Source organism: Malaclemys terrapin, chromosome 2 (genome assembly GCF_027887155.1).
Source record: "Malaclemys terrapin pileata isolate rMalTer1 chromosome 2, rMalTer1.hap1, whole genome shotgun sequence".
NCBI classification, from domain to species: domain Eukaryota; kingdom Metazoa; phylum Chordata; order Testudines; family Emydidae; genus Malaclemys; species Malaclemys terrapin.
Genome location: NC_071506.1, coordinates 9595712 through 9616538, shown reverse-complemented (window position 1 = coordinate 9616538; position 20827 = coordinate 9595712). Strand labels below are relative to the sequence as shown.

Here is a 20827-nt window from a genome sequence, read left to right as displayed (position 1 = left end):
ACAATCCTAGAAACAATTGCTCATTAACTAATCAAAAGATTTACATTCTTTAGTGCCCTGGCCTGTATGGGAATGGCCCAGGGGCAGGAAAAGGTGCAAGGCCAGGCACAGTGGCAGTCTCTATGCTCAAGAAATGCATGAACTGCTCCCTCCTAGTGCGTCTGGGTAGGCCGACCATGCCAAATGGGGAGGGGAGGACACGCCACTCCACATTGAAGGATGGAGGTAATGTCCACACCTCCCGCACATCCTGGAGCTCCTTCATGGGCTCTCCCTGGGGCAGTGGGATGCGGCGACATCCTGGAGCTGGGCCAGTATCTCCAAGGCACAATCTGATACTAAAATAGCCCAAATCACATGTTTTAACCTAACAGAGGGTCCTGTGGCACCTTTGAGACTAACAGAAGTATTGGGAGCATACGCTTTCGTGGGTAAGAACCTCACTTCTTCAGATGCAAGAAGTCTCTTCTCTTGCATCTGAAGAAGTGAGGTTCTTACCCACGAAAGCTTATGCTCCCAATACTTCTGTTAGTCTCAAAGGTGCCACAGGACCCTCTGTTGCTTTTTACAGATTCAGACTAACATGGCTACCCCTCTGATGTTTTAACCTAGAATTTAGAGTTCTTATTCTAGAGCTGGCATTTCCTGTCCCTGTTACCATGGCTTGTACGCATGACATTCGTATTCCAATATAATGTGAATGGACAGCAGGGAGCGAGAAGCGGGGGGGTGGGAGGGAGGATCCCTGGGGAGAGGAAGAATTAGCCCCATTCATAAGGAAGGAAGTGAATCGTACTTTTGTGCAAAAGAGACCCACACAGACAACAATGAGGCTTAAAATCATACGTGTGTCTGGGCTAGGGCTCTGATTCATTCATCACATACAGCCCCTTCCAAAGGAAGGGAGGAAAAACACAAGGGCCTGGCCTTTCAGAAAGGGCTTAGGAAAACAAAGGAAAGGAATCCAGTGTTGCCTTAAAAGGTCAGACGCAGGGGTGCAAAGCCCATCTGACAGCTATTCATGTGCCTCTGGGCACTGATTCTGTGTCATTTTCCTTCCAACCCAAAACAAAACAGCTGAGGCCTGCCTCTTACAAGGCCCTGGCTGGAGTCTGGGGACAAAATCCCTGGGGCCCTGGCACTGCAGAGAGTTCGCAGTGAAACGCTGCCAAGGAGAGAACACCAAGTGGCAGTTCCAGGGGGGTTGAGGAGAAGGCCTCCGCTTGGACTCATTCCCGTGGAGGAAAGAGCTTCTAGCTGTAATTAAAAAGAACAGGAGTACTTGTGGCACCTTAGAGACTAATCAATTTATTTGAGCATAAGCTTTCGTGGGCTACATCCCACTTCTTTGGATGCATAGAATGGAAGATATACTGAGGAGATATATATACACACACATACAGAGAGCATGAACAGGTGGGAGTTGTCTTACCAACTCTGAGAGGCCAATTAAGTAAGAGAAAAAAAACTTTTGAAGTGATAATCAGGATAGCCCAGTACAGACAGGTTGATAAGTGTGAGAGTACTTACATGGGGAGATAGATTCAATGTTTGTAATGGCTCAGCCATTCCCAGTCTCTATTCAAACCTAAATTGATTGTGTCTAATTTGCATATCAATTCGAGTTCAGCAGTTTCTCCTTGGAGTCTGTTTCTGAAGCTTTTCTGTTGTAAAATAGCCACCCGCAGGTCTGTCATTGAATGGCCAGACAGGTTAAAGTGTTCTCCCACTGGTTTTTGAGTATTCTGATTCCTGATGTCAGATTTGTGTCCATTAATTCTTTTGCATAGAGACTGTCCGGTTTGGCCAATGTACATGGCAGAGGGGCATTGCTGGCACATGATGGCATATATCACATTGATAGATGTGCAGGTGAATGAGCCCCTGATAGTATGGCTGATGTGATTAGGTCCTATGATGATGTCACTTGAATAGATATGTTGACAGAGTTGGCATCGGGCTTTGTTGCAAGGATAGGTTCCTGGGTCAGTGTTTTTGTTCAGTGATGTGTGGTTGCTGGTGAGTATTTGCTTCAGGTTGGGGGGTTGTCTGTAAGCGAGGACAGATCTGTCTCCCAAGATCTGTGAGAGTGAGGGATCATCTTTCAGGATAGGTTGTAGATCTTTGATGATGCGCTGGAGAGGTTTTAGTTGGGGGCTGAAGGTGAAGCTCTAATTGCACTTTATGGTGTGAGAAACTCCCCTCTCTTTTCTTGCTACAAGATCTCTTCCAGTTTCTCTGCCTTGGGTCTTGGTCTCCTCCCCCCACCACAGCCCTTGGTGCAGTGTGACTCTGTCCAGCCACTGCATTCCCGCCTCCTGCTACTGTCTCTCTCTCTGCGTGTCTGTAAGCGTCTGCTTAAATAACCATAATGCTACTAGTTTTTAAATACAAAGCCTCCGTCTCCAGGCTATTAGAGAGACAAGGTGGGTGAGGTGATATCTTTTATTGGACCACCTTGTCTCTCGAATAGCCTGGGTGTGACACAGCTAGAACTCCATTGCATTCATCTAGGTGATGGCACTTCTTGCTTGCCTGCCCTCCAGACTGCAACATGTGCCGGAGGCTGCTGCCTCACTGCTTGTGCATATGTCGGAGTGTGATCACCTCAGTTCCACCTTCAACTTCCCCCACTCATTTCAGGAGTCAGTGCAGGAAATCAGAATCCGTCTATGGACCACAGGGGCAAGAACAGGTTATTTGCACAGAAAAAAATCCTAGAAGCCAGGAGATGAATTTCTGATGCAGTGTCAATACTCACCGCCAAAACATCACCCAGTCTGTTCTATGCAGGGTTCTATACCACATCAGTCACCTGGGTATCTAAGCATCTTCCTGTAGGGTAGTGTGGTGGGACAGGAGAAGAAGGGGTTAAAAGCAGCCCCAGGGAGGCTGTGCAGAACCCACTAATCAGGAAAAGGCTTATTGAGCCCATCAATAGGGGGAAGGCTTGCTGGAGCAGCCAATCAGGGCCGGCAAGGGCCATATATAAAGGGCTGCTCAGCAGAGCACAAGAGAGTCTCTCCACAAAGAAGGGAGGATGACTGGCTGCCTGAAGAAGTGCTAGAGCAGTGCTGGGTAGGGGTAGCAGAGCGTGAGCTTGTGGCTGATCGCTGCCAGGCTGGGGCTTTGCTACCAGGACTGAGAGGGTGCTAGGGCTATGGGGGAAATGACCCAGGGAAAATAAGCAGCAGGTTGGCGGAGGGTAGTGGGTGGCTGCTGGCTATAGGGTCTCTGGGTTGGGACCCAGAGTAGTGGATGGGTCCATGTGTCCTGTCCCCCACTTGCCAATGAGAAGAGTGGCCAGTATCCAGACTGCAGGCGAGGGGCTGGATCTTGGACTGTGGTTGGATGCTGAGGCAAGTGGCAGGACTAAGGACTGTCAGCCCCCCCTAGAACAGGGGGAGACAGCTGAGTCGGGTAGAGCTGGAGGGCTGTGCCCAGAAGATGCTGTGGTCTGGGGTGTGAAGTGGGTCCAAAGAGTGGAGACAGCAGTGATGGCAGGTGTGACACTACTAGCTGAAGGTGGACTGGAAGGGCTGAGAGCTAATTCCCAAGATGGCCAGCAGGAAGCACTGCAGTGGTGAGTTGTGCCCTGTTACAAGTAATAAGCCACATCATAACATCTGTTGTGATTCTCCCTTCCTGTTTCCAGGTGGAACTCTGCCTGGAGACTTTCAAACAAAATGGAAATGTTTGGTTCTACATGTAAAAAGCAACAGAGTCCTGTGGCACCTTTAAGACAAACAGATGTATTGGAGCATAAGCTTTCATGGGTGAATGCTCACTTTGTCGGATGGTTCTACATGGTGTACTATGGGTGTTGTATTATTAAAGACAGATCAAGGAAATGCACTTTGCACTTGGAATGGAAAGAGGTAAGGTGTACGGTGGCTCCTGGATTCTGTGGGAGTTTGTTCCACTATCTCTAGGGCCCTACCAAATTCATGGTCCATTTTGGTCAATTTCACAGTCATAGGATTTTAAAAATAATAAATCTGAGATTTCATGGTGTTATAATTGTAGGGTTCCTGATCCAAAAAAGAATTGGGGGCTCACAAGGTTATTGTAGGGGGGGGGGGGTTGCAGTACCTCTGCACTGCTGCTGGTGGCAGAACTACCCTCGCAGCCGGGGGGCAGCAGCAGCAGCTGATGGCTGGGATCCCAGCTCTGAAAGCAGAGATGCTCCTAGCAGCCACTTACCCTTATTTCTGCACTGCTGCCTGCAGCGCTGGGTGCCCATCCAACAGCTGCTGCTCTCTGGCCACCCAGCTCTGAATGCAGCCCAGAAGTAAGGGTGGCAATACCAGGACCCCCTAAAATAACCTTGCAACTCCCTTTTGGGTCAGAACACTGATCTCTGCTGTGAAATCTGTATAGTATAGGGTAAAGTACACAAGATCAGATTTTATGGAGGAAGACCAGATTTCACGGTCCTTAACACATTTTTTCATGGCTGTGAATTGGGTAGGGCCCTAACTATCTCAGACAATCGCTGCAAAGCTCTGCCTCCTGCACATACAGTCCTGAGAGAGGAAGGATGGTCCACTGGCTAGAGCATTTATGGGAGACCTGCAGTTGAGCAATTGCTCCACCACAGACTTCCTTTGTGACCTTGGGTGACTCACTTAGCCTTGCTATGTCTCCGCTCCCATCTGTAAAATGGGGATAATAGCTGTGCCCCACCATAAGACAGAACATTTTATTGTGCATGAGGAAGGGAGTGGTTGACTACAAATCTTTCCAAAGCTATAGGTGACTTTTCCTGGGCTAGATCCTGAAGTGCCCTGAAGGTCAGGACTGATATTCTGCACTTGATGAAATATACTAGTGGAGAACCTACTGGCCTTCTTCAGAGTATCGCTCTCAAAATCCAGTGAGTGGGAGATGCAGGTGGTCTGCACCTCTGGAAAATCAGAGTTGTTGTGTACTGGGGGGTTAAGCAATTCAGGCTGCACAGATCTACTCCCTTGATAATCCCTGTACTAAAGCGAAGGAGCTGTGGTGTCTTTCAAAGAAAGCAAATTAATTCTCCTTGCCACTCCCTAACTGTGGTCTGTCTCTACTACACTCTGAGGGCAAAAAATAATCAGTACTCATGCACGTGACTGTCACAGGGCCATGGGCCCTTCCTCAACCACTGCAGTGGGGGGAAATGTGATAATCACGTTTGCAGGTAGCCATTTTCCCAGGAATCCTTGTTGCAGATGCAGTACACAAGTCTTGTCACAACTTAATACCAATATGCTTTTGAGACAGGGTGGCCAGCAAGGGGAAACTCTGTAATCCTCAAATGATGCTGCAGATTCCATCTTCCTGGCTTCTAAAGTAATGTGTTTTTTTTCTTGGTTTAGCAGCTTTGTTTTCACGGTGGAAAATTCTGAGAAGCGTCAGATCTCTCCTGCTGCTGCTCTCTTCTTGCCATCCTCATTATGATTCATCCAACAAAGCATTGTCCCAGCATGCCCCACAAACAAGCAAAAGGCCCCCTCCTCCTGAGTGTGACCTCAGTCTGCCTCTTCCCAGCAGGAATTCAGCCCATTCATCTCTTCCCACATGCGCCTCCTCCTTGTAGAGCTTCTGTGTGGGCTAGTCAATGGCCAATTATTCACCATAGCAAAGGCAATGTGCAACTCTTTTGTGATTTCCCCATTGTCTCCTAAGACCGTTAGAAAATACATTTTCTACTCAATGTATTTCCAGAGATTTTTTGCAGCTGAAATCAACACAAGCAAGTTCTATTCCCCAGCAGAAAGCTTCATTAGAAAAGATTTAAGATTGCAAGTGTTGATAGCCCAGCGAATGCCCCACAACACTATTGCGGTGTTTGGATTTTATACAAGATGTAGAATTTTTGTAAACTGTACCCTCACTGGAAATGACTACCTGAGAGATCCAGCTATTTCCTAACTGCTGGGGAAGCTCCCTTTGGAGTGGAGGAGCAGGGAGGGAGCCTGGGCTAGCCGCGTGGGGATGCACCAATGCTTTGTGAAGTTGTCACCCGTCTCATGACACTTGGTGTTTTTCTTAAATCCCCAATGCCTGCTGGAGTCATGTGACTTGTGAGACTCTCAGCTTGTGTAGAGAGAAACACATGTGCATACAGACACACAAAAGTAAGTTTCTAGCCCTTATGGTTGTGGAGAAAAACTTTAAAAACATGACCCCTAGACTCTCCAAGCCAGAAGGCAACTAAAAAACCTAAAAGTTATTGAGGCTTTTAAAATTCAGTTTGGTGGAGGCTTGACTTTTTTTTTTTTTAAATGCTTGAGGATGGCAATGCTTGTGAGCTTGGGGCAATTGGATGGGTGGCAGGGATGGCCAAAGATGGCCACTTCACACTTGTTTTGGAGTTGAGGCAGACTCCTCCATGTTTTCATCTTTGCTCCTGTCTGTTATTTCTCCCAGGCTTGTGGCCAACAGGTGGAGCAGTGAGAGGGGAGGAAGAGAGGTGATCTGGCAACCCGTAGGCCTGATGCCTCTTCCAGTTGCTCAGGACTTTTATTGGAACTAAGTCCCGGGGCAAACACCAAAATCCCAGGCTGATCTCAGCCAAACCATGTGGCAACTATGCAATGTAAAAAATAATTAAAAATGTCACTTTAACTTCCAAGATCTCTTCTAAGCAATATATTGCGTTCATTTGCCCAGTTCCTTCCAGTTCTAAAGTTACCTTCCAATTCCAGCAGAGGAGAATCTCCTTCATTGACCCATGAAGATAGAAAGCCCCAGCTTTGCAATCCTTATAGCCTGCAGTATCTAGACAAATGCACTTTGTTAGGGTGGGGCGGGCAATCGCTGGGCCCCTTCCAGAGTTGGGTGCTGTTACTGCCCCACCATAGGGAATTTCACATTCATTCTTAGCAAGTGCAGATCTGGCATGGAAGAATCACAAGCTCTTTTTAATATGGAGCCACAGGTCATAGCTTCTGAGTGCTGCCTTTCTGAGAGACGGAGCAGTGCAGAACAAGCTTACAGTGTCAGGGTGGCGCTGCACCCACCTACTTCATAAGCAGAATGAAGTCCTCATTATTGCACCTGAACTTTTCATTGGAGTGCCTGGATGATGGAGCTGAGAAAAGAAGGCTGATGCTCCCAGCAGCCCTTTCTGTGATTGCTTCACTATGGAACACAGGTGCAATTCATGTATTTAGGCACCAGATGGCAGTTGTTCGCATGTTACCAGTACCAGGTGCAATTAACTATCCTTACCTAGTGATTAACAGATTTTATTAGTGTTGCAGTTGCACTCAGCGGAACCCACCTTTTAGCAGAGGCAAGGGGGTGTCAAGCTGGTGCATCATTCTCCTTACAGCAAGTCTGTGGGGCTGACTTCCCCACTTAAGCTGAAGTTCAGGGGGGCTGATTTTGCTTTCACATCAGTATAAAGCTGAGGAACTCCTCTGAAATCAGCTCTCAGATTAGTGGGGCCTCCGATGGCTTCCTGAGTCATTAGTTGCCTGTGGAAGAACATTAAAAAAAGCCTGCAAGAAACAGACACATAGTGAGACACTCAAGTTCACCCCAATACTGCTAGCCCTGGAACCCAAAACACGTAGCCTGGTGTCTAGAAGGTTCATATAAATGTGGCAATTCTCTCTGCCCCTTTCTTCATAGTCAGACAAGGTGTATGTGGCTGCCTAGGCCATAAAGGGGGACTCCTGTAGCCAGGGCATTCCCTGATTCAGTTCCCCCAAGAGGGAGTACCAGGATAGGGTGGTTTCAAGGACCTGGATATGGACTGAGGTCACTTAAGCTCCAGGGGGCGCCAAACAAAGCCAGCTGGCTTCCCAATGAAACCTCGGTCCATTAGGGAGCTGAGCTTTCATTCCATCCTCAGGAGCTTGGAAAAGACTCGCTCGTTCCTCAGGGAGGGATTGGAAAGGTTGTGAAGAAGGAGGCTGTGGCGGATGTAGCTCTGCGGTCTAGCAGGAGTCCAAGAAGTGCCCAGTTTATACACCCTAGACTACAGTTTTCAATATACTGTCTTTGTTTTATCTAGTTTGTATAGTGGGCCCCGAAAGCTAAGGACTGCATAGTGATTCAGACACCCTTCCCTTGTGGGATGTTTTTCTGTTGGACCATAGCAATAAGCGTCAATTGCTCTCAGAAAAACAGATTTCTTCTCTCTGCTGCTGTCATAGAATGGCCACCTCTATGGTGCCCCCTCAATGCCTAAGGCTGTGGCCCTGCAAATGACCCCCGCCTCCATTCCCAAGGGCCGATCACCTGCCCGTATTCTTTCCGAGCATAAATAGCCCATTGTGAACTTAATTTATAACAAAAGGTCCCAAACCATAATTCAGATTTCTCCAGCACGGTCCAGACAACAGTCACTCTTTCAAGCCTCCATAGTCCATCAACAAACCAAGTACAGCTCCAGCATCTCTCACTGCTCGTACCTGAGTCCTTCTAGCTGGGGTGCTTCTCTGCCCTGTTTCCTTGCCAGGCACGGTTCCAGCTCCTGCCTAGAGACCTCGGGCTAACCCCTCCATCGTTCCTCATCCTTCAGCTCTGTGACTCAGAGCCAGCAGGCATCTCGCTCTGCTGCTGTCAGCTTTCAGGCCTCCCCCACAATGGCTCTTTGGCCTGGGGAGGTTTGCGGGTGACCCGTGCTCCTGCCCCAATAGCCTTTTGGTTTCACCAGCCTACCTGGCTCCACTGCTCCCTAGGAAACTCTTCCCGCTCCCTCTTTCCGGGGTATCCCCTCCCTGAAACGCTCAAGCCAGCTCAGCTCTCTTCAGCTCTCACCAGACCCTAGGTTCTGAGTTCTCCCTTACCGTTGGTCTGTCTCCCATTTATATCTCCCAGGACAGCCCCTCCCTCCTCTTGACACTAGATTAGGGGGCACCTGGCCTGAAACAGGAGCACTGGGCCTGATTTCATTTCGGGGGTCTGTTACCCTGTTACAACCTCCAAGGAACTCATGTTTGATTTATGTTAGGGGTGGGGTAGATCTTGACTCCGCCATACAGAGCAGTCCATTGTCATGGATGGCCCAACCCATGAAGAGCGGTAGGAAAGTTCAGCCAGTCTCATGCTCTCACTTGGTGGTGGTTCCTTACTGCTTTACAGCGAGAGTGATGAATCATCTTGTTCCCAGCAGCTGGGAATCTTCAGGAATCTCAGACGTCATCTCAGAGCTCTGAGCATGCAGGGGAAATCCCTAGAGGCTAGTGAGGTGAGCTTCCTTCCTGATAGAACACCGTAGCTGTGATGGAATATTCTTTCTGGAGCTGTGTGGCATAGACAATGAGGTGCAATCACTCAGCAATTGTGCATTTCACTGTGAACTCAGTCGCATTTCTTCTCTGCCGATGTCCCCAAGAAGTGATTAAATCAAAACACCCCCCCGCAATGTTAATTCTTCCTCTGAGCTTCCTAGTGCATCCCTCCTCTTCCACAGAATCTCTGAAGTCGGGGCTGCTTCATCCTGTAGCTTGTACAGGGGGTGCACACTGTTGATGATGAGCCAACCATAAGCATTCCTAAAATGGGCTAATCCCAGAGCAAGACTCCTCTCAGTCTGAAAACGTGCCTAGTTTTGATGCAGACATAACTTTGAGCTGAATTGTTTCAGGAAAGAGAAATCTGAGTGGCATGAAAATGGCCAAAATACTTGGCTTTTGCAGCATGAAAGCGCTCCTGCTTTGAAGGCACTTGGAACAATGCTAGATTCTGGCCCTTAAAGTGTAGCTATGAGTCAGATTTTTTTTTTTTTTTTTTTTTACTGTCTCGGTTCTTATACTGTGCTCACTGCCATAGTAACTGAGTGTCTCATTCACCCTGAATAACTTGCATTGCCAAATGTGTCCAGTTCTGAAATCAAAACAAAGTTTGTCCGGAGCACGACAAGTGCCAGCTATAATTTGAGAATCAGAGAATGCCCTTAGTTTGTATAATTGTTGGGTTTCTCACATGTTGTGTTGGTACCCGCACAGCTCCTTGCTATGAACCATGGGTACAAAAATGAACGTTGCCCTTATCCTCTCCACAAGGAGGGCTTCAGGGGAGTCTCCCCTCCCAAAGCTCTCTGAAACGCATCTTTTGGAGGGGCAAGCAGCATCTGCTGCCCTGCACCCTCCACTAACTGCGCTATATGTGAGTAGAATCCCTGATTACTAGCAGTGAAGATTCAGTTTGATTGATAAAGCAGATGGTAGGATATGATCCAGCTCTATTGATTCATGCCTGCTGATAGTGATAGCTTCCCCCCACCCCTTCAGTAACCGGCATCTTATAAAATACATAGGGCCAAATTCTACTTTTTGTTGGGTTTTACTCTAAAACAGTCATAAACCAATGATCCTAACGCCGTATTATTTTGTGCTCCTGTTTTTCTGTCCGCGTCCCCTTGGAAAGATTTGTTCCAATGAATTTGGGGCTGCCCAAACAAATTACTCTGACGACGAGCAGCAGCAATCTGAGCAGAAGGTTCATGGTCACAGATTCGAAGGGTCCATACTTTAAATCAAACGGTTCCTTTAACCAGGCACCAGATCGGCCGTCCACACATGTAAAGAAGCTACAAAGTGGCTGCAGAACATTAACTCAGTGCAACTGGAGACAATCCGGATTCAGATCCGCATTCACACCAGCTATTCTTCTGGCAATCTACTTTCCTACATCCTCATACACAGAAGGGCCAGCTGGAATTTGGCCCGTTGGCCCTGATTCAGCAAGTTATTGAAGCACATGCCTAACTTTAAGCATGTGAGTAGTTCCATTGAAGTCAGTGAGGGCCATAGAGAGAAGTTCTACATGCTGTTATGTGTGCTATTTGTACAGAATCACATTTCATACTTACTTATTTTTAGGCATAATATAGGGGCTAGTTGAGTAAAAACTTTCACTTCCTGAAACCATGACAGATATTCTTGACTTTTGCAAGAAGTTAATAAAATGCAGCGGTATCTTTCGTAATTAAGACAGTGACAATGCTTTTGTTTCAGTAGGAATGTAGCTCAAAGGACGTTTTCTTGCGGTCTCCAGAAAATTTTTCTCTCTGAACTGTTTATAGGATCTATTTTCTATGCAAGCGGGGGGAAAAGAAAAGCAGATGTAGCAGGTTTACCTACTTTGTCTTGCTTTTTGTGATGCAGATCAGATGAAGACTTAGGAGCTTTGTGTGTACAGCACAAGTGCAGATGAAAATCAGCAAGCGGAGCGAAAAACAATCTAAATGAGGGCTGCTGTCAAGCCATTCCAAAGATTTTCTGTGCTCTGGGGGAAACTTCCAGGGTTGGGAAGAGACTTGCACAGAAACACTTATCTCTGTGCTTGTTGAATCACTTCCATTCTATCTGATGGGAGAGGGAGATCTTCCCTTCTTTCTGTGGTGCTGGTTGGAATTGGGTCACTTGATTTTGGTGTATCTGTGCTGCAAGAAATACTGTTTCATACAGCTGGGCAAAGCTGGCATGGTCCACAGGTGTGAAGTCCATTTCTTTCAGAAAGGGATCCCACTGTATCATCGTCCATCATGGAGTTTTTCATTCACCTGGCACATGATAGATGCCAATGGGTTAGTTCACATTTTGTTTTAATAATAGTGCTTCTTGCTTCAGTAGCCCCTTTCTGCAGAAGATCTCAAAGTGTTTTCATATATTAGGGGGGAAAAGCCCCACATCCTCACTGATGTAGGGAAGCATTATTATTCTCATTTTATAGGTGGGGAAACTGAGGCTCAGAGTTGAAGTGGCTTGCCCAAGGTCACCCTGCACACTGAGGAAGGGGGTGCAGACCTGCAATGGTTAACGAGAGTGCTGTGTAAACACAGGGCAGTGTTGACCCACTATGGATGCATGCACTGCAGTGATGCCACTTGAACTAGTGCAATCCCACCCATGCAGTTCCCAATGATTCAGTTCTGTAATGTAGCAGTCCTCAAACTTTGGCCAATGGAGCACTTGGTGGTGGTCTGCAGAAAGCTGGCTGGTCCCATACTTCTGGCTTTTCCTTGTTTCCAGCTGCTAAAATGCAGTAAATACTTTTTATCCAGAGAAGCATAGGGATTTGGGGTGATCAAGAATGGAACAGGGGGAGTCCGTGAGGCTCTTTCCATTAAGATCTGATCCACACTATAAAGTCAGAGAACCCCTTACTCTAGTGTGGACGAAGGGAGTAAGGAGAGCTGACTAGAACACTGTACAGTACTCTTAAAACATGCAAAAGTGAAATGTATCCACTAGCTAATCCTCCAACACTCCTCTGCAATAGACAAGGAGCTATTTGAGATGTCACTGAGGCAGGGACCATCTTTCTGTTACATGGGAAGTGTCTAGTACAATGGGCTACAGAGAGAAATAAGAATGTCAGTGGAGCTGCTTATGTATTTTGCAGGTTGGTTGGCTCTATTTTTAAAAAAAGCATTTACTAGAGGGTTTCTTTTCAAAGCACCGTTCCTATAGTAAGAATTGTATTACAAACTGCAAGACTGGGTCCCAAAACACTTATGCACATGAGTAACACTGAACTCTGGGGACTTCTCAGAGTTTAAATGTGTAGAGTCAGGGTGTTGGTGGTATCCAATTGAAAGCGTCAGAGCTTCGGGGTAGTGAAAAGTCAACGAATGCTCACCTCAACTCTGAAGGTGGGCCTTTTTCTCATTGTTGAAGGCACTGACATTTTGAAATCCGTTCATTAAGTGAGGCAGGAAAAAGAAATTGAGAAGAAATCTCTGCAGCTGGTCTTGTGCCCTTCTCTAAAACTATTCAAATACCTCAGCTATTTAATGGGGAATTTCACAGGAACGCAAAAATCCCCCTTAAGTTCCTTTTTTTTCATATGTATAAAAAAGGACACTAAAAGTATCTATCCTCAATTCTGGGCACCCTTTACAAGACCCAAAATTCATAGTATTCAAAACATTACATCAGATTACAACTGGTGCGCTCACAAGCACAATCAATCATGGACCCCAAACCTAATTAGCCTGTACTAATAAACAACCATAGCCAACCCTCATTCCATCTCCTCTCCTGTGTCTTCACTAGGAAAGACTGGGATTTAACTCAGGTTAACTGAAGGTAAAAGCCTAGTGAAGACAAGGCAGTTTTCGCATGTTAGCAAGTCAAGTTACAGGCAGGGGGAGGGATCAGAGCAAGGATGCAATGGCTATTTCTTTGCACATGGCATATTCAGTAGGGGAGGAGGAAGTGTTCTGATCCCTCCCTTGAAAATGCTGTGTGGAAAGAAATGGCCACTCCATCCTTTCTCTGATGTCTCCCCTTGCCTCTTTAACTTGCCCTGAGAACTCCTCTCAAAATGACCAACCTCCTTGAATTCTGATCACCAGTAGACTCTTCTTTAAATGCTGCATGCAAAACACCATCCTCTAGCATATTCAAGTGGCTCACTTTCTCAAATCTCCTGGATCCCTTCCAGTCAAGCTTCTAGGCCAGATATGGCATGCAGACTGCATTGGTCTTTCAAAACTCTCAATATGACTTTTTAGATTCTCAGTATGATTAAGGACAGCAGAAAGAGAAACCATATTTGTCTGAAAACGTAGGAAGATTTACGAGAAATCTGAGAAACTAAGTGATTTGGCAAAGGTACACAGCCAGTCTGGGTCAGAATTGAGGAAAGGAACACGGCAGTCTTGGTAGACACTGCGACGCTCTGTACCTCAGGGGAACACCCTACACCCCATATTCCTGTTTATAAAATGATTGTGTGGTATCCCAACATGACAGACTTTGCATTGATGTCTTCAGAAGGCTCATAATGTACTGAGCATGGTTTATAGTGATATTCTAGTAATTGTTACAGTAAGGTTATAATTTCATGTATATAGTTATGAGGCTGAAAATGTATCCTCATGGCTTAAAGCAAGCCCATGCAAAAACTCTCCAAGAACAGAGGCAGTTCACACCTTGTCAGGCATGGAGGGGACAAACTCAGCCCAGCCTCACAGGAACAATGGACACTGGCTTAGGCAGCAACAAAAGAATCTGTTAGACCCTGGATGGAGTCACCCCCTACCTTTGGGCAGTTTGGGACTGCGATGAGGTAATGCTCACTTGACTCTGAAGGGGGATGGGGGGTGGCAAAGCCAAGAGGAAAGAAAGGACATGATACAAGGGAGAGACATTTTGCCATGTGCGCTTGCGCTCGCTCGTGCTCTTTCTCTCCCTCCCACCTACATCTACAGACACCATCAGCCCCAAGCAACTGAACCGCTGATCAAAGGGGAGAGCCTGGCTGAAGAGCCAACCTGTGATGAGAAGCAGCTAAAGTTTGTAAGGGACATTGAAAGTGTTAAGATCAGCTTAGAATGCGTTTTGCTTTTATTTCATTTGACCAAATCTGACTTGTTATGCTTAGATTTTTTTTTAAGTGATTATAAGTCAATCTTTATAGCTAATAAATCTGTGTTTATTCTACCTGAAGCAGTATGTTTGGTCTGAAGTGTGTCAGAGGCTCCCCTGGGGATAACAAGCCTGGTACATATCAATTTCTTTGTTAAATTGATGAACTTGTATAAATTTGCACTGTCCAGAGGGCATAACGGGACACTGCAAGACGGAGGTTCCTAGGGTTGTGTCTGGGACCAGAGATATTGGCTAGTGTCATTCGCTTGCAAGTAGCTGGGAGCAACTTACATGCCAGATGCTGTGCGTGAACAGCCCGGGAGTGGGGGTTCTCACAGCAGAGCAGGGTAAGGCTGGCTCCCAGAGCCCAGAATTAGGGTGACCAAGCAGATCACCGGTCCAGATAACACCAGAGGGGAACGTCACAAACACACTTTCTGAAGCTTCAGCAACTATGTTTGAAAAGGTGCTAGTCCTGGAGGTGGAGGGCATAACAACAGCAGTCAGATAAAGGTCGGGGCCTACACCAAGAATTTACAGATCTTTGTGTGAGGAAGGATGGTTTTGTGGATCAAATACAGGATGGGAGCAAGGAGATCTGGATTCCGCAGCTGCCTTGATCTTTGTGTGAAACCTTGGACAAGCCCCTCTCCCTGATCCCCCCCAGGGCCGGCTCCTGGCACCTGCCGACCAAGCAGGTGCTTGGGGCGGCACCTGGAGGGGGGCGGCGCTCCGGCCGGGCGGGGAGAGCGGGGCTCCGGCTGGGCAGGGAGAGCAGGGCCCCGGCCGGGCTCCCCGCTGGGGGCGGCGGGAGGCTTTTTTTGCCTGGGGTGGCAAAAAAGCCAGAGCTGGCCCTGGCTCCCCCATTTGTAAATTGACAATAATACTGGCCTCCCTCATAGGAGGTTGGAAATTTAATTTGTAAACCCGTTAGTGCTTTGGGTGCTATGGAAGGGCAGAGGATTATCATTTATTAATAATTGCGTTTCACTGATGGGTAACATCTTGGAATCTAGAGCTGGGAAATTGACAAAGTAGAACTTGGCTATAGACATCTGGCAGATTACTGAACTAGCAGCTTCTTTTTTTCTTCATTTCCTGCCATGTTCAGAGGAGGTTTGTGTGACTGTTGCCAAGGGGATTTTTCTGCTGGTGGCAGATTCTGCTGTCAGACTTTTTTGTTGTTGTTGCAGTAGAAAAAGTCTCATATTGACTGCTATAGTCCCGGCTTCAAACTCCAATGGGAGTTTCCCTCCAAAAACAGTTTTGTTTTGTTTTTTTCATGAAAAGGTGGTGGAATCTCCTTCCTTGGAGGTTTTTAAGACCCGGCTTGACAAAGCCCTGGCTGGGATGATTCAGTTGGGAATTGGTCCTGCTTTGAGCAGGGGGTTGGACTAGATGACCTCCTGAGGTCCCTTCCAACCTTGATAGGCTATGATTCTATGAAATGTTAGCAACCTTTTTGGGCCAAGGGAAAGAGAGCTATTTACTTGTTTCCCTAGTTGCTATAAAAAATCAGGGATCAGCAAAGTGAATAGGGAGGAGGTTGCCTCTGGCTATCAGTTAAATGTGTCTCAATACCATATATCTGGTTTTGAAGCCATTTTTTGGAAAAGAGAGAACCTTTGCAACAAACATTCTAACTTTTAATCCCACTCAAGCTCCCCAGAGTCTGTTTAGCAGAGCATTATCCTCCTCCCGTGACTTTGACACTGAATATTTTTGGTCTGCAGTCTACAGTAATAGCTGCTAGGATTTCCTTAGTGCACAGGATTTGGTAGGAAATTACAGCTATTCATGCTGCGCAGAAGAAGATAAAGTGCTGTTCTAGGAACACAGATCCATAAAGATTATTAATCTAGAGAATTATTGCTTTTAGTTTAAAAAAAAAAACAATAAACCTCTGCCGTAGATGCTTTTTCTCTTTATTTTAACTTGTCTCTAAAAGCAGTCCTGACAAAATCACTCTTTTTTGAGTGACTCAAGTATGAGGATGCAGGGTTGAATCGATATGACCATTCTGTGTCCCATTTTTTAACAAAGACAAAAGCAACTCCCTGCAGCTGTGTCCACTACACCATTAAGTGATTATTTTTTTAAAAAAATCACCCCATGAAAAAGGTATGTGCATGTAGAATAGTTTCATTCATTACCATTTGAAATAACTCACTGTTTTCTCTTCTTCACCCCCATAACTTCTTGGGACTGTGTAACAGAATTGCTTGTCCTATAAGGGACAGAGGTTTGGGGCCAGGCAACTGGAGTTATGAAGTAGGAACACCTCACTGGGGATCAGTTGATTTCTCCTATAAGCGCAGCAGGAGGCTGCAGAAAAAAAGGCATGCTTGGTGAGAGACAAACAAAGGAAGCCATGGAAGAGCTGCTCTGAGTAAGAGTTGTCTCTTGGAAGATCCTTGACTGGGAGAAGGACTTGGGCTTGAAAGCCAGAGGGTTGAAGAAGGATTCTCTTGCACCAGCAAGGAAGCCTTATGCATGGGTGATGTTAGTTTGTACCTAAAGAGAGGCAGTTGATTGACATAGAACTTACTTAGGAACTCAGGAGTTCCTGTCTCAGCTCTGACACTGGCTTATTGCCTTGCCTTGAGCACAGGTGATGGGTGTTATCCTGGCCTAGATCAAATCTTGGGAGCCTCCATAAAACCTGGACAGGATGGCTCAGGTCTAAAGCCCTTAACCCCATTTTCCTGCCATATGTGCAAGTAGGGAACTGGAAGGGAGAGAGGTTAAAATGGCTGGAGAACAGATGCAGATGGGGCTCTTTAATCTACAAGACACAGCTGCCATACATAAAAAGGAAGAAGAAAGGAGGTTTGTGGTGGAGGGGAAATCCTTATCTAATTTGGAGAGGACAGTGACCTGCTCAGCATACATTCTGGAGACAGAAGAATGTTGATTTCAGCCTGTTTACATGCTGGAAAGGGACAAATCATTGTTTTAGTGTTCTTATTCCTGTTGGTGAGGAAAGCCTGCCCTTTGGTGGGATGTTAGCTGATTCTGTGTCTGGGTAGTGGAGGGCAGAGTGTTAGTCAATTTTCCAAAGAGGCATCTAATTTTGGGTGCCCTAATTGTCACTTTGGGCTGATTTTTCAGGAATGTTGAGCACCTGCAGTTTTTATGGACTTCAGCAGGAGATTTGGGTGATCCACATCTCTGAAATTGTGGCTGGCAGTGTTTCTGACTGGGCATGCAAAAATGTAGGTACTCAAACTGTGGCTACTTCTGAAATGTTTGACCTTAGCTTCTGTCATACTTTCCCCATCAGATCCTTCCTTGCAGGGATGTTATCACATGTAATGTTTGTACAGGGCTTTGAAGGAAGAAAGAACTCGGTTATTAAAAAGAATCAAAGTTCAAGGGTTGTATAAAACTGCGAGCAGAGATGGTTGAGTGCATTCAGCCCTGCCCACTGCCTGTCCTGTTCAGGATGTTGGTTTCCTTTAACAGATGGAATGAGATAAAGCAGGTAGAATAGCTCAGCTATTTATCTGAGCTGGAAACAAAACACACAAAAATAACTGGTAGAAGGACTAGATCCTTTAATCTCCTGCTGTGGAGTAGTTGACAATCAGCCAGCTTGATACTACTGGATGCTATAGTACGGTCTATTCCACAGAGATAAAAACAACATACTTCCTATGGGAGAGTATAGGAAATCAGTAACTCGTGGTAAAGAGAGGTACTATGATGTGGGGTCCCATGCGGAGCGGATAAAGCACATGACCAATGTGGTTGCAAGCTGAATCGAATCCTGTTTATTACAAGCTTTCTTTTATAGTTTTTCTCAACATTACATAACACAATTAGGCTATAATCACACATCTACGGATTGGACAAGAAGGAGAATCATGTGTTTATCACATGTATAGCCCCACACCGATTGGTTCAACCGTTCCTTACATAAGGCCATGATTTATTACCTTGTTTACCTCATCTTATATAATCCCTAGACCACCAGGGGGCCTTACATAAGGCCATGATTTATTACCTTGTTTACCTCATCTTATATAATCCCTAGACCACCAGGGGGCCTTACATAAGGCCATGAGCCCTTGCCTGGCAAGTGTCCCATCGTGACCTTTACCTCCTCATGGAACTTTCCATTAGGTTGATGTAGGGATGATACATCCCCACACTATGACAGAGTACTTGTCAACCCCAGTGGCTACACGGGAGTTCATAATTAGTTCAAAACAGTTAAGAACTGGGGAACCCCAATCGATTTTAAGTGTAGACTAAAAGGCATCCTTTCTATCCATTTGGGTGCATGGCTGCGTGTCTCACACCCAGATAATATCCAGTATAGGCATTAAATTCTTCCCTATGCTGTAAATAGAATGATACAGAGCTGAGTGATCCTCAGTCTGTGGCTGTTGAATCACTTACAGCTCCGAATACTCTTATTGCTATTGTGGTTTATCTTTGTATCTCTTGGCTCATTAAGATATTAAGTGGCTCCTCAGCTGTTCAAGGCTGAGTAAGTGCTACTGGTGTAGATGCTTCTGGTAGCAATGGAACTCAACAGGCCCTTGGTGGGCCCTATCTGTAAACCTGATCCCTTACAGAGACTCTACTCTAGTAGCACATGGAGGAATCATGCAGAGGCTGCTGGAGGGCACCTCTGTTCCTATGCTGCCTGCGGAACATCCTTGATGCTCAACCAACACTGCAAAGCTTGGTATTGGGGCCAGTGCTGGAAACCAGGGAACGCATGATTACAGGGCCACAGTGGCTTATTTCCAGAAGGGGCCCCAAGTGCTCGCCCAGGGTGCTTAGTCAAAGGCAGACCAATTCGGAACCTTCACTTCTGATTCCCTAGCTGGCTTCCTGGGATTAAGGCTTGTATACATCCAAGAGGCTTAAGGTAGAGACCTTGTGTGGCTGTAGTGTCACAGACAATTCTAGCTCTTGAGTTATTTCCAAAAAACCCTCTTATAACAGTCTTCACCCTCACCCCCCCACACACAACAGCAAGAGGCTAACAAGGATTTCATCATAATTCTTCCAAATCCGCATAGGTGCTGTTAAGGAATTGAAATTAGAGATGCAAAATGTTAGTTCATCGAACCATCTGCCTGGCAGGGCAGGCCTGTTCTCTACAGGACACGTTCACATGTTTTCGCTAATCCTAAATAGATAGGCCTATCTCTGCTTGCCTTGGGAGGCTGTTTCACAGTGTACTAGGGCTCTCTGCCAAGATGGTTTTCCTGAGATTCAGTTTAAATATTTCCTTTCTTAATCTCAGTCTTCAAAAGTTACCATGTTACAGAAATGGCATGGAGTTGAATGTTAGGCCTCACTTTGCTTGGCCAATGATCGTTCCTGTCCCAAATTACTTGCAGCAGATCAGGTGACTGATATAGTGTAAGTACAAAACAGAGCCACAGTCAGGAGCCCAGAGGATGCATTATGAGTCCTGCAAAATGAACAGAAAACTTTCAGGAAGACCAGTAAAGTAGATCAAGATGTCTCTAAAGAGATTTGGGTTCAGATTGTAGCCACAAATTTTTTCTGTACCTGAGACCATGTTTAAATGGCTTGGCCCTTTTGGCACAAAGAATCTTCTTATACCTTTACTGTTTGCTTGAAAACTTCCTAGCTGTAGTGTCGTGCTAATAAAGCAGCTCTTTCAGTTTGTTTGAATAAGAAGGCGTGTAGAATAAACAGAACACTATATACTTATCTACCTGTTAGAAGTCTTAAGAATAATGGCTAGCAAGTGATGGCAACACAGAATGTAATACATTTACCCATGTGACCCCTTTAGAAGTGTACCTTGGACAGTATTCCTCAAAGACAGTAAAGAAGGCACATTCCTTCTGAAAGTTTCGAAGTGAGGCCGTACGTCATCTAAAGATCATCAGCATCATGGTTTTTATATATAACGTACTGTGACTTCTGTTTATAGATTTTTTTTTTCTCCCTTCCTAAAAAGATGATTGTCAGGGAATATATCTCACTGGCTGCTAACCATAAACAAAACAAATAACCCTCCTATGCTCTGAATATTGTCATGACATTTCCTGTTGCAAGAAACTAACACAATAGATTGAATATTTTTGACTTGATTCTGAGAACAATGAATGTTTCTTGTGGGTCAGAAGGCTTGTCATCCAGAAAATCTGTTGGTAGGAAATGCTAAATCTCCCCCCAGATTTTCCCCACTGAAGTCTTAACTACGCTAGAAATTGTTTGTCAGTAAAACTGCAGTTATAGCTATACTGGCAAACCCTACTAGTGTAGACACAGCTTCTACTGGCAAAAATGTGCTTTTGCTGATATAATTTACAAGAGTCCCCAAATGAAATGACTCAAAAGTGTGTGTGTGTGTGTGTGTGTATATATATATATATATATATATATATATATATATATATAAAATCAGCAAAAACTTTTTTTTTTTTTTTTGCTGGTATAATTGACTGCACCGGGCTTTGCACCTAAAAACACCTAATAGACATGATTATATTGGCAAAAGTTTCTAGTGTAGACTT

General features: G+C 45.7%; 1 long non-coding RNA gene across 1 annotated transcript in view; it reads right to left on the bottom strand.

Annotated features, from left to right (window-relative positions):
* LOC128832102 (uncharacterized) overlaps positions 1-20827 on the bottom strand; it is a 64246-nt gene that overhangs the window by 11138 nt on the left and 32281 nt on the right. Inside the window, exon 2 of the long non-coding RNA XR_008443897.1 lies at positions 7265-7484. This is a non-coding gene — a long non-coding RNA (uncharacterized LOC128832102). The remainder of the gene's footprint in view (positions 1-7264; positions 7485-20827) is intronic.